The 8,429-nt window shown below is 36.8% G+C and overlaps 1 non-coding gene across 1 annotated transcript; it reads left to right on the top strand.

Moving 5' to 3' along the window:
* Positions 1 to 5,997: 5,997 nt before the first annotated feature.
* Positions 5,998 to 6,105, top strand: LOC112731304 (small nucleolar RNA R71). Its single transcript, XR_003167088.1, has one exon. It is a non-coding gene; the product is annotated as a small nucleolar RNA R71 (small nucleolar RNA).
* Positions 6,106 to 8,429: the final 2,324 nt, after the last annotated feature.

The raw sequence follows: 8,429 nt of genomic DNA on the forward strand, positions 1-8,429 counted from the left end.
AATCCCAAATCAGTTGATCTAAGTGGCCAAGTTTCAAAATACTCCTTAGAACCTACTTGTGCAAGCGTATCCTAGTACATAAACACCACAGGCATATGTCCTAGGGTCCAAGCTATTGGTGTCTAGCCTTACTATTTGTTTCTTTGCCAATTCTTGTCTTTTTTTCTTTCTTTTTCTTTTTGTTTTGATCCATTCTCAAGGGACTTTCATTTATAGTAGACTTGATAGCAACAAACTAGTTCACACTTTAAGGAACATGTCATTATGCAACTTTTTGTTATTTGAGCTAATAAACCTTACGTGGGTAAGGGTCGATCCAAGTGCACTGGGTCGTCCAAGTAATAAACCTTACGTGGGTAAGGGTCGATCCCACGGAGATTGTTAGTATGAAGCAAGCTATGGTCATCTTGTAAATCTCAGTCAGGCGGATAATAATTGATTATGGAGTTTTCGAAAATAAATAATAAATAGATAGAAAATAAGGATAGAAATACTTATGTATATCATTGGTGAGAATTTCAGATAAGTGTATAGAGATGCTTTCGTTCCTCTGAACCTCTGCTTTCCTGCTGTCTTCATCCAATCAATCCTACTCTTTTCCATGGCTGGCTTTATGTAAGGACATCACCGTTGTCAATGGCTACTTTTTATCCTCTCTGGAAAATGGTCCGATGCACTGTCACTGCATGGCTAATCGTCTGGAGGCATCACCGTTGTCAATGGCTGCATCCCATCCTCTTGTGAAAATGGTCCAAATGCTCTGTCACAGCACGGCTAATCATCTGAGGTTCTCAATCATACTGGAATAGGATTCACCCTCCTTTTGCGTCTGTCACTACGCCCAGCACTCACGAGTTTGAAGTTCGTCACAGTCATTCAATCCCAGAGTCCTACTCGGAATACCACAGACAAGGTTTAGACTTTTCAGACTCTCATGAATGCCGCCATCAATCTAGCTTATACCACGAAGATTCTGGTTAAGAGATTCAAGAGATAATCATTCAATCTAAGGTGGAACGGAAGTGGTTGTCAGGCACGCATTCGTGGGGGAATGATGATGATTGTCATGTTCATCACATTCATGTTGAAGTGCGAATGAATATCTTAGAAGCGGAATAAGTTGAATTGAATAGAAAAACAGTAGTACTTTGCATTAATTCATGAGGAACAGCAGAGCTCCACACCTTAATCTATGGAGTGTAGAAACTCTACCGTTAAAAATACATAAGTGAAAGGTTCAGGCATGGCCGAATGGCTAGCCCCCAAAACGAGATCACAGGATCAAAAATACAATCCAGGATGTCAATACAATAGTAAAAAGTTCTATTTATAATAAACTAGCTACTAGGGTTTACAGAAGTAAGTAATTGATGCATAAATCCACTTCCGGGGCCCACTTGGTGTGTGCTTGGGCTGAGCTTGAATGTTACACGTGTAGAGGCTCTTTCTGGAGTCGAACGCCAGGTTGTAACGTGTTTCTGGCGTTCAACTCTGGTTTGTGACGTGTTTCTGGCATTTAACTCCAGACAGCAGCGTAGAACTGGCGTTCAACGCCCTTTTACATTATCTAAAATCGGCCAAAGTATGGACTATTATATATTGCTGGAAAGCCCTGGATGTCTACTTTCCAACGCAATTGGAAGAGCTTCATTTTGAGTTCTGTAGCTCCAGAAAATCCACTTTGAGTGCAGGGAGGTCAGAATCCAACAGCATCAACAGTTAATCTTCAACCGCTGAATCTGATTTTTACTCAAGTCCCTCAATTTCATCCAGAAAATACCTGAAATCACAGAAAAACACACAAACTCATAGTAAAGTCTTGAAATGTGAATTTAACATAAAAACTAATAAAAACATCCCTAAAAGTAACTAGATCCTACTAAAAACATACTAAAAACAATGCCAAAAAAGCGTATAAATTATCCGCTCATCACAACACCAAACTTAAATTGTTGCTTGTCCCCAAGCAACTGAAAATCAAATAGGATAAAAGGAAGAGAATATACTATAAATTCCAAACTATCAATGAAACATAGCTCCAATCAGATGAGCGGGACTTGTAGCTTTTTGCCTCTTGAAAATAGTTTTGGCATCTCACTTTATCCATTGGGGTTCAGAATGATTTGCATCTATAGGAACTCAGAGTTCAGATAGTGTTATTGATTCTCCTAGTTCAGTATGATGATTCTTGAACACAGCTACCTTATGAGTCTTGGCCGTGGCCCTAAGCACTTTGTTTTCCAGTATTACCACCGGATACATAAATGTCACAGACACATAACTGGGTGAACCTTTACAGATTGTGACTCAGCTTTGCTAAAGTCCCCAATTAAAGGTGTCCAGGGTTCTTAAGCACACTCTTTTTTTGCTTTGGACCTTGACTTTAACCGCTCAGTCTCAAGTTTTCACTTGACACCTTCACGCCACAAGCACATGGTTAGGGACAGCTTGGTTTAGCCGCTTAGGCCAGGATTTTATTCCTTTAGGCCCTCTTATCCACTGATTCTCAAAGCCTTGGGATCCTTTTTATTTATCCTTGCCTTTTGGTTTTAAGGGTTATTGGCTTTTTGCTCTTGCCTCTTGGTTTTAAGAGCTTTTGGCTTTTTCTGCTTGCTTTTTATTTTTATTTTTTTCGCCTATTTTTTTTTTTCTGCAAGCTTTGTTCTTTGCTGCTTTTTCTTGCTTCAAGAATCATTTTTATGATTTTTCAGATTATCAAATAATGTGTCTCCTTGTCATCATTTTTTCAAGAGCCAACATATTTAACATTCTTAAACAACAACTTCAAAAGACATATGCACTGTTCAAGCATTCATTCAGAAAACAAAAAGTATTGTCACCACATCAATATAATTAAACTAAGTTCAAGGATAAATTCGAAACTCATGTACTTCTTGTTCTTTTGAATTAAAATATTTTTTTATTTAAGAGAGGTGATGGATTCATAGGACATTCATAACTTTAAGACATAGTTACTAAATACTAATGATCATGTAATAAGACACAAACATGGATAAGCACTTAACATAAAGAAAACAAAAAACAGAGAATGTAAGAACAAGGAATGAATCCACCTTAGTGATGGTGGCGTTTCCTTCTTGAGGAACCAATGATGTCCTTGAGCTCTTCTATGTCTCTTCCTTGTCTTTGTTGCTCCTCCCTCATTGCTTTTTGATCTTCTCTAATTTCATGAAGGATGATGGAGTGTTCTTGATGTTCCACCCTTAATTGTCCCATGTTGGAACTTAATTCTCCTAGGGAGGTGTTGATTTGCTCCCAAAAATTTTGTGGAGGAAAGTGCATCCCTTGAGGTATCTCAGGGATTTCTTGATGGTGAGCTTCCTCATGTGTTTCTTGAGCTCCATGAATAGGCTCTCTTGTTTGCTCCATCCTTTTCTTAGTGATGGGCTTGTGAGATAAATCTTTCCATCTCCCATGGCTCAGAGGTGGAAGCAATTGCCTTCCCTTTTCTCTTTCTTGAGGTTTCTCTGGCCTTAGGTGCCATTAATGGTAATGGAAAAATAAAAAAACTTATGCTTTTACCACACCAAACTTAGAATATTGCTCGCCCTCGAGCAAGAGAAGAAAGAATAGATGAAGAAGAAGAAGATATGGAGGAGATGGAGGGATGTGTGTATTCGGCCATATGGGTGGGATTGGGTGGGAAAGAGATTTTGAATTTTGAAGGTAGGTGGGGTGTATGGATATGAGTGGTAAATGGAAAACAGAAGGGATGACTATGAATGGAGAGAGAGAGGGTGAGGTAGGTGGGGATCCTATGAAGTCCACAGATGCTGAGATAATCCTGTGGGGTCTACAGATCCTGAGGTGTCAAGGATTTGCACCCCTGCACCAATTAGGCATGTAAAATGCCTTTGCATGCAATTTTGGCGTTTAAACGCCGAATTGATGCTTGTTCTGGCGTTGAACGCCAGCCAGATGCTTGTTTCTGGTGTTCAGCGCCAGCTCTTCTTCACTGTGCATTTCTGGCGTTTGAACTCCAGGATGCTGCTTGTTTCTGGCGTTCAATGCCAGAAACATGCTCTGTTCTGGCGTTGAACGCCAAACAGATGCTCATTACTGGCGTTTAAACGCCAGTGAGATCCTCCTCCAGGGTGTGATTTTTCTTCTGCTGTTTTTGATTCCGTTTTCAATTTTTATATTTATTTTATGACTCCACATGATCATGAACCTAATAAAACATGAAAAACAATGAAAATAAAAATTAAATAAATAAAAATTGGGTTGCCTCCCAACAAGCACTTCTTTAATGTCAATAGCTTGATAGTGGGCTCTCATGGAGCCTCACAGATGTTCAGAGCATTGTTGAGACTCCCCAACACCAAACTTAGAGTTTGGATATGGGAGTTCAACACCAAACTTAGAGTTTGGTTGTGGCCTCCCAACACCAAACTTAGAGTTTGACTGTGGGGATTCTGGTTGACTCTGTTTTGAGAGAAGCTTATTGTGCCTCTTTTCCATGTTTACAGAAGGATGACCTTGAGTTTTCAACACAAGGGAGTCCTCATTCAATTGAAGGACTAGTTCGCCTCTGTCAACATCAATCACAGCTCTTGCTGTGGCTAGGAAGGGTCTTTCAAGGATGATGGATTCATCCTTATCCTTCCCAGTATCTAGGACTATGAAATCAGCAGGGATGTAAAGGCCTTCAACCTTTACTAACACGTCCTCTACTTGTCCATAAGCCTATTTTCTTGAATTGTCTGCCATCTCTAATGAGATTTTAGCAGCTTGCACCCCAAAGATTCCCAGTTTCTCTATTACAGAGAGGGGCATGAGGTTTATCCTTGAACCAAGGTCACACAGAGCCTTTTCAAAGATCATGGTGCCTATGGTACAAGGTATTAGGAACTTTCCAGGATCCTGTTTCTTCTAAAGTAATGTCAGTTGATCCAGATCACTCAGTTCATTGGTGAACAAGGGAGGTTTATCTTCCCAAGTCTCAATACTAAATAATTTGGCATTCAGCTTCATGATTGCACCAAGGTACTTGGTAACTTGCTCCTTAGTAACATCCTCATTCTCTTCAAAAGAGGAATACTCATCAGAGCTCATTAATGGCATAAGGAGGTTTAATGGAATCTCTATGGTCTCTAGTTGAGCCTTAGATTCCTTTGGTTCCTCAAAGGGAAACTCCTTATTGATCACTGGACGTCCCAGGAGGTCTTCCTCCTTGGGATTCACGTCCTCCTCCTCTTTTGTGGTTTCGGCCATGATGGTCATTTCAATGGCCTTGCACTCTCTTTTTGGATTTTCTTCTGTATTGCTTGGGAGAGTACTAGGAGGGATTTCAGTGACTCTTTTACTCAGGTGGCCCACTTGTGCCTCCAAATTTCTAATGGAGGACCTTGTTTCATTCATGAAACTTACAGTGGCCTTAGATAGATCAAAGACTAAGTTTGCTAAATTAGAGGTATTTTGTCCAGAGTTCTCTGTCTGTTGCTGAGTGGATGATGGAAAAGGTTTACTATTGTTAAATCTATTTCTTCCACCATTATTAAAGCCTTGTTGAGGCTTTTGTTGATCCTTCCATGAGAGATTTGGGTGATTTTTCCATGAGGGATTATAGGTGTTTCCATATGGTTCACCCATGTAATTTACCTCTGCTATTGTAGGGTTCTCAGGATCATAAGCTTCTTCTTCATAAGAAGCCTCTTGAGTATTGTTGGATGCAGCTTGCATTCCATTCAGACTCTGAGAAATCATATTAACTTGCTGAGTCAATATTTTATTCTGAGCCAGTATGGCATTCAGAGTATCAATTTCAAGAACTCCCTTCTTCTGAGGCGTCCCATTACTCACAGAATTCCTCTCAGAAGTGTACATGAACTGGTTATTAGCAACCATGTCAATGAGTTCTTGAGCTTCTGCAGGTGTTTTCTTTAGGTGAATCGATCCACCTGCAGAAGTATCCAATGACATTTTAGCTAATTCAGATAGACCATCATAGAATATATCCAGGATGGTCCATTCTGAAAGCATGTCAGAAGGACACTTTTTGGTCAGTTGCTTATATCTCTCCCAAGCTTCATAGAGGGATTCACCTTTTTTCTGTTTGAAGGTTTGAACGTCCACTCTAAGCTTACTAAGCTTTTGAGGAGGGAAGAACTTGGCTAAGAAAGCCGTGACCAGCTTATCCCAAGAGTTCAGACTATCTTTGGGTTGAGAGTCCAACCATATTCTAGCTTTGTCTTTCATAGCAAAAGGGAAAAGCATGAGCCTGTAGACTTCAGGATCTACTCCATTAGTCTTAACAGTATCACAGATCTGCAAGAATTCAGTTAAGAACTGAAAAGGATCTTCAGATGGAAGTCCATGAAACTTGCAGTTTTGTTGCATCATAGAAACTAATTGAGGTTTCAGCTCAAAATTGTTTGCTCCAATGGTAGGGATGGAGATGCTTCTTCCATGTAAATTGGAATTAGGTGCAGTAAAGTCACCAAGCATCCTCCTTGCATTATTATTATTTTTGGCTGCCATCTCCTCTTCCTATTCGAAAATTTCTGACAGGTGCTTGCTGGATTGTTGTAATTTAGCTTCTCTTAATTTTCTCTTCAGAGTCCTTTCAGGTTCTGGATCTGCTTCAACAAGAATGTTCTTGTCCTTGCTCCTACTCATATGAAAAAGAGGGACAGAAAAATAATAATAATAGGGATCCTTTTTGCCTAAGTATAGAGGTTCCCTTATGTGAGTAGAAGAAAAGAAGAAGAAAAAAATCTGAACTCAGAGAGAGAGAGAGTTCGGATTTTTGGTGAGTGAGGGAGAGATGTTAGTAGATGAATAAATAAATAGAAGGAGATGAGAGAGAAAGAGGATTTTCGAAAATAATTTTTGAAAAAGAGTTAGTGATTTTCGAAAATAGTTTTTTTGAAAAAGGTTAGTAATTTTCGAAAATTAAAATAAAAAATTAAAATAATTAGTTAATTAAAAAGAAATTTTGGAAAAGATGGAAGATATTTTCGAAAATTAGAGAGAGAGAGAGTTAGTTAGGTAGTTTTCAAAAAGATAAGAAACAAACAAAAAGTTAGTTAGTTAGTTGAAACAAATTTGAAAATCAATTTTGAAAAGATAAGAAGATAAGAAGTTAGAAAGGATATTTTTAAAATCAAATTTTGAAAAAGATAAGATAAAGAGATATTTTTGAAAAGATATGATTGAAATTAGTTTTGAAAAAGATTTAATTTTTAAAATCACAATTAATGACTTGATTCATAAGAAATCACAAGATATGATTCTAGAACTTAAAGTTTGAATCTTTCTTAACAAGTAAGTAACAAACTTGAAATTTTTGAATCAAAACATTAATTGATGATGTGATTTTCGAAAATATGATGTAAAATTAAGAAAAAGATTTTTGAAAAATATTTTTGGAATTTTCGAAAATAGATAAGAAAAATAAAAAAAGATTTGATTTTTGAAAAAGATTTTGAAAAGATAAGATTTTTAAATTGAAAATTTGATTTGACTCATAAGAAACAATTGAATTTTAAAAATTTTTGAAAAAGTCAACTCAAATTTTCAAAAATTTAAGAGAGAAAAAAAAGGGAAGATATTTTTTTTTTGAATTTTTATGATGAGAGAGAAAAACATGAAAATGATGCAATGCATGAAAATTTTTAGATCAAAACAATGAATGCATGCAAGAATGCTATGAATGTCAAGATGAATACCAAGAACACTTTGAAGATCAAGATGAACACCAAGAACTTATTTTTGAAAAATTTTTGATGCAAAGAAAACATACAAGACACCAACTTAAAAATTTTTCATGTGTAGACACTATGAATGCAAGAATGCATATGAAAAACAAGAAAAGACACAAAACAAGAAAATATGAAGATCAAACAAGAAGACTTACCAAGAACAACTTGAAGATCATGAAGAACACCATGAATGCATGAATTTTTTTTGAAAAATGCAAGATGAACATGCAATTGACACCAAACTTATAACTTGACTCAAAACTCAAACAAGAAACATGAAATATTTTTTATTTTTATGATTTTCTAAATTTTTTTTTGTTTTTTTTTCGAAAATTATTTGAAAAAGAAAAATAAGGATTCCAAAATTTTTAATATGAATTCCAGGAATCTTATGCTCTTTAGTCTAAAGCTCCAATCTGAGGGTTAGGCATGGCTTAATAGCCAGCCAAGCTTTAGTATGGAATTACATGCATTGAAGTGATTAGTTGAAGACCAATCTCAAAGCAGTTTGGCTATGGCTTTACAGCCAGATAGGATTCAACATGTTACCATGAAACTCTAGAATTCATTCTTAAAAATTCTGAAGAAGAATGCATTTTTGAAAAGAATTTTTATTTTTATTTTTTTTCGAAAATAAAGGAGAAATTTTTGAAAGATTTTTGAAAAATTTTTGAAAATAAAACAAAAAGAAAATTACCTAATTTG

This window comes from Arachis hypogaea, chromosome 12, assembly GCF_003086295.3.
Source record: "Arachis hypogaea cultivar Tifrunner chromosome 12, arahy.Tifrunner.gnm2.J5K5, whole genome shotgun sequence".
Taxonomy (NCBI): domain Eukaryota; kingdom Viridiplantae; phylum Streptophyta; class Magnoliopsida; order Fabales; family Fabaceae; genus Arachis; species Arachis hypogaea.